We start from the raw sequence: 5568 nt of genomic DNA, 5'->3' as shown, positions 1-5568 counted from the left end.
CCTCACGAGCTCTCTTTTTCCTCTTCACAACCTCTTGCTTTGAGATTAGCAGCAGTATGAATAGATGAGTTTCATCACTAAACAAGTTTGGAAGAGCCAGTTTTAGAATTCTGGACAAGGGGCGGAGCTTCCCGTCTCTGACATCACACCCAAGAATGTACCTACATAAAGCAACCTAGCAATCTATGTACACACAAAGCCTTATGAATGTTCTGTATGTATAAGTAGTAGCTCCTTCTCTAAACTCCTTTCTAATGACTGCTCTGCATTCCCGTTAAACAGTTTATACTTCAGAGATCAGTACATGGATGTGGATTCTGAATACACTTCTGGTTTCTCTCATTCCTGACCACATTTTCACACAACAAGCTGACTGATTTGCAAAACTCAGGTGAAAAGATACCTTCAAAATCTAATACTTGTATAAGGGTAACAGGGATGGGAACTTGACATGTAAACACTTGACTTGCGTCACAAAAACATGTGTTTTCCACAACTCGTATGAACTTGAGTCACACATGACACTGACTCAGGCCCTGACTTGCAACTTGGGGCTCTGACTAGGAAAAGAGTCATATGGACTCATGGCTTTTGTGTCCGCAACTCGATTTTGTGTCTGTGTGTGCTTGGCTTATTATTTTTTTATGATTGGGCTGTGAATCTAGATGTTCCTGGTTAGTGCTATAAAGAACAACTTCATTATTTTGTTGTTAATCCATGAATCAACATGACTTTGTGAAAATCCCTTGTCCATTTTAGAAATTGGAATGAACAGAGAAGTATTCGCAACAGCTATTAATATCTTGTATTGTGGATGTTTCCGTCTTTCAATTCAATATTACCATTTGTTTCAAAAGTGGTTTGGTCTTCCAGTATGGCTGCCAATATAGCCATAAGCCATACCAGCAAGACCAAAAACCATTCGGTCGTAATGCCAAATGCAGAGTGGATGCAGAGATCCTTTTCACTTTTTAATATTTCATTTAGTTTTACTAAAGCTTCACCCAAACAAAGTTTGTGGTGGCCTCCTGACTTCCATCTTGGATCAAACAAGATTGAACAAAATCTGAGACTATGGACTTATCTGCAGTTGGCGTTTCTCTGGGTTACTGAAACGTTCAAATGAATTTAACTAACAGCAGATATACACCATTCCCAAATCAAAATTGGTACTGAAGATCATCTTCTGGTTAAATTCACCTAAACTGAAATGAAGCCAACTATGTGCAATAAATAGCACTTCATTCCTTTTTCTCTGACAATTTGTTTGTTTTGATCATTTTACCCCACTCTTCTGATAACTGCACCCAGATGGGTTTACATAAAATCAATTGAAAAAGCAGATCATGCAAACAATAAAGGCAAGGGCAGGGTTGCTTTGAGAGCTTCTTGTACTACTTCTGCTCACAAGACAGTTGGTAGGTTTATTAGCTTCTGTGAGCAAAGTGGAGGAAAGGAAAGCTTTGGCTGTTTTCCCACCTCCTACTCCTCACAAAGGTCTACTTGTCTCTGTGAGGAGATGGGGGCTTAATTCCCACTGAAGAAGGAGTAGCAGATGGAAATGAAAATTCCACCCTTCTGCTTCCAGAACGGCTTCCTCTTCTCTCTCCCTTCCTATCAAATTTAGATCATAAACATGTAATTCATTAACCAATTTTTTCTCTGGAACATTGTGTCTGGATAAAACCTACCAGGACTTTGACCTGCCGCCTTTCCCTTTTGCATCAAAATTCCCATCTTCACTTTCTGAAGTACTGATAATCTTTTATAATAATAATATTGGCAGAGAGTCTCTTGAAAGTTACAGGTGAAGCAAGGTGTCATGGGGATGGAATCTGCCCTGCCCTGCCCTGGTCTGATGTACTGCAGCACCTGCCTTCTGTACAGCTGCTATACTCTCCACTGGGTTAAATGTACATGGAATTGCATCTTGAAGTCAATTTTCAACAACTAAAGGTCTTTATTATTTAAAAAAAATACAGGTTTCTGCTTTAGTTGGTAGCAGGGAAGAGACATGGATCCAGGCAGATGTCATTGGAGTGCTTTATCATGAGCCCCTCAGCACATCTAGAAAGTTTACAAAATTGTATTTTGAGATAGATGATGCAACAGTGCTCTCACCAAGGTATTGAATTCATCTGTGAAATTTTAATCTTTGTACAATGACTGATGGTGTTGGTGAGAAATGGGCATTTAGTAATCCCACAAATTCATCAAATGTCTTCAGCTTAAGTGACAGATCTTATGGCAAATACCTGAACCTGACAGGCAGTCAGGAGACTGGCTCATTTTGTTCAGGAACACCTATCTTTTTTTGCTTCACAATGAAATGAAACCCTCTCTGTATAAAAATCCCAGGAAACAAACTGAGTAAAAGTATTAGTTTAATATGTTCCAGAGTAGTCATTTTAAGTCCAGGATCTGCTCAGGATTCCCATAAGCGCCTTATGCAGACATCTTACCAGTAGCACTTGAGAATGGAGTCACATGTCCTGTGGACTTTTCAGACCTTAGCAAATCCCATCTTCATCACCATGAAAGTGCTGTGTTTCAAAGCAGGAAATTCAAGCCAGTAGGCCCTCAGCACAACTGCTTTTTATTGTCACAATCACAGAGTGAACTACTCAACGATTGTAGCTAGATGAAAACTATAGGAGCCATAGATGAAAACTATAGGAACCCACAGCACCTTGAGCAAACATAATTGCTTCCATGCATCTTGTCCAGCTTTCATGTAACTGACAAATTAGAAACTATACCAGTTTCCTTCTGAGAATCATACTCGATACCGCTTCAAGCAGTCATTGAAATAAATGTATTGAAAACACAGTCTAAGATTGAAGATTCCCTCTGAAAGTTATTTATATAGTGACTTTTTTTACTTGTTTTTCTTGCGTGAACCACTATTCCAGAAAACATTCAGTGCTACTTGAATTCCACACTGTCATTGCAGCTGATTCATTTATTTAAAAGCAAGTTCTAGATGAAATAACATGTGTGTGGTTTAGAGTGCAATCCTAACCCCTTATGTCAGTACTTTCCAGCACTGGTATAGCGGTGCCGATGGGATGTGCGCTGCATCCTGCAGTTGGGCATCACTCACGGAGGCCTCCTCAAAGTAATGAAATGTTTGTTCCCTTACCTCAGAGCTGCATTTCCCTTATGTCAGTGCTGGAAAGCACTGACATAAGGGGTTAGGATTGCGCCCCAAGAGACATTCACAGATTGTGGCATCACAATGTAAAATGAAAACCATTGCTCTCTGCCTTCAGAGATATAACCTTTGTATGTATTATTTTGTTTCTCTGTGTGTGTGCCATTCATTAGAACACTATATCTTTCCAAGATTTTAGAGGACATTCAGAATTCTTTGGCAATACTCAAAAAGAACAAGATCTTTCCAAATTGGGATGAAATAGTTTTCTTGTTTTTCCCAGCTTACCTTGAGTTTGCTGGTAAGGAACTAAAGGTGCTTTTGAGGAATTGGGGAAATTTTCTTTGGGTGGAGGAGCACCTGACATTCTGACTCAGCTGAAATATTTATAGATACTGTTACAGCAAGCTGAAGTTATGTAGGTTTATATGACTTAAGTTAATATTTCCTAGATCTTGTCTCCGACAAGTGTTTTATCTGAACCATCACTGGCATTAATCTTGCAGTAAAAACTAATATGATGCACATGTATAAGATACGGATTATTCTTGAGGGTGTTGAGCTAAGCGGCTTAGAGGCAAATGTCAGCCATATAATTCAGCACCATATAACTTTGTGGGCACAATCCTAATGAGGTCTACTCAGAAGTAAGTTCTGTTGTGTTCAATGGGACTTACTCTCAGGAAAGTGAGGTTAGGACTGCAGCCTGCGTTCCAATTTTACATATAATATTGTTCTATTCCACTTGGAGTTAATCAGGATTCTGGTGAGTACTGCAACCAGGTTGCTGGGAGGTTTGGATAAAGTCTTGTGTTCCATTGGTCCCCCCAACACATAGGGAACTGCTACCAGTACTGGCAGCTGAGGGGTCAACCTGGCTAGGCAGTCTCTCTAGTGAGCATGAGCCCTCAGTCACTGGCCAGCTTGATGTGGTGAAGGACAACACTGTACATAGTACAAAAATTTGAGCTTTGGCTACCAAAATTTCTCAGTATTCCATTGCATTGCTGATCCCTTATCTACAAAAAAAATTATTTGCTTGGTCATAGAGTCTACAGGGAATTGAGCAAACTAATATATGACTCTGAAGGAATACAGGTGTTTTCTCCATTTTTTATTTTGTGATGTGTTATATATGTTTTGTTGCAAAATTGTTTCCTAAAGAAAACAAATATTCTTGTAAGTTCCATTCTAGGCAGAAAGGTGAAAAGGTCAGCCCAGAGATAGTTTTGAAAAATATTGGCTGAAAAAAAGCAAAGAAAATGATTTGAGGAAATGTTAACCTGAAAACATTACTTGGAGAAATGAAGGCAAGAGACAGGTACCGAGTACCTCACCCGGCATTTACCAGAAACATGAGACAGATATGTCTATGGCAGGGGTGCCCAAACTCCAGCGCAGGGGCCATTTGCAGCCCTCAGCGACCCCCAATCTGGCCCACAGGGAGTCCCCAGTATCCAATGGGCCTCTGGCCCACCTGAGACTTGCTGGAGCCCGCGCTGTTTCAATGCAACTGCACTCAGCCTGAGTGCCAACTGCTCGACCTCTCGTGTGAGCTGAGGGCTCCCTCCGCTGTTTTCTGTTTTACATCTGTGAAGCAGCAGCAGGAGCAAAGGAAAGGCTTGTCTTGCTTTGCAAAAGACATTTTACAAACTTTGCGCTATCATGAAAGTTTCATTCATTCATATGTTCTACCTCTAATGTATTCATTTATGTACATTTATCCAAATTTTAATGTTACCCTGCACATGCCCAATCTCGTTTGATCTTGGAAGCTAAGCAGGGTCAGGCCTGGTTAGTACTTGGATGGGAGACCGCCTGGGAATACTGGGTGCTGTAGGCTTATACCATAGTCTTTCGAGACTGAAGGTTGCCAACCAACCAAATGTAAATTAATTCTTTTTTCCCGGCCCCCGACACACTGTCAGAGAGATGATGTGGCCCTCCTGTCAAAAAGTTTGGATACCCCTGCTCTATGTTGTACATCTGATAATCTGAGCTATAGTCTCCCTGCAAGGGACTTCAGTAGTGGGGTTGGAGTGCTGTGATTGCCTGCCAAATTTAGTCTATACACCATGCTTCATTGCAACAAAGTGGGTGTTGTTGATGAGTAGCGGGAGATGCATGTTCCTAATGTTTTCCCCTATCCTGCTATTCCCTATGGCAGTGGTTCTCGCACATTTAGCACTGGGACCCACTTTTTAGAATGAGAATCTGTCAGGACCCACCAGAAGTGATGTCATGACCGGAAGTGACATCATCAAGCAGGAACATTTTTGACAATCCTAGGCTGCAATCCTACCCACGCTTACCCAGGAGTAAGTCCCATTGACCGCCATTGTTAAAAGAATATACATAGTAGTTAAAAGTACAAGTCTGTAACATTTCCCCAAATGTAGGCACATACCATGGTA

At 40.9% G+C, this 5568-nt stretch overlaps 1 pseudogene; it reads left to right on the top strand.

Moving 5' to 3' along the window:
* Positions 1-4878: 4878 nt before the first annotated feature.
* LOC136649933 (5S ribosomal RNA) lies at positions 4879-4997 on the top strand (annotated as a pseudogene).
* Positions 4998-5568: the final 571 nt, after the last annotated feature.

This window comes from Tiliqua scincoides, chromosome 4, assembly GCF_035046505.1.
Source record: "Tiliqua scincoides isolate rTilSci1 chromosome 4, rTilSci1.hap2, whole genome shotgun sequence".
In the NCBI taxonomy this organism is placed as follows: domain Eukaryota; kingdom Metazoa; phylum Chordata; class Lepidosauria; order Squamata; family Scincidae; genus Tiliqua; species Tiliqua scincoides.
This window is presented reverse-complemented; position numbering and strand designations above follow the sequence as displayed.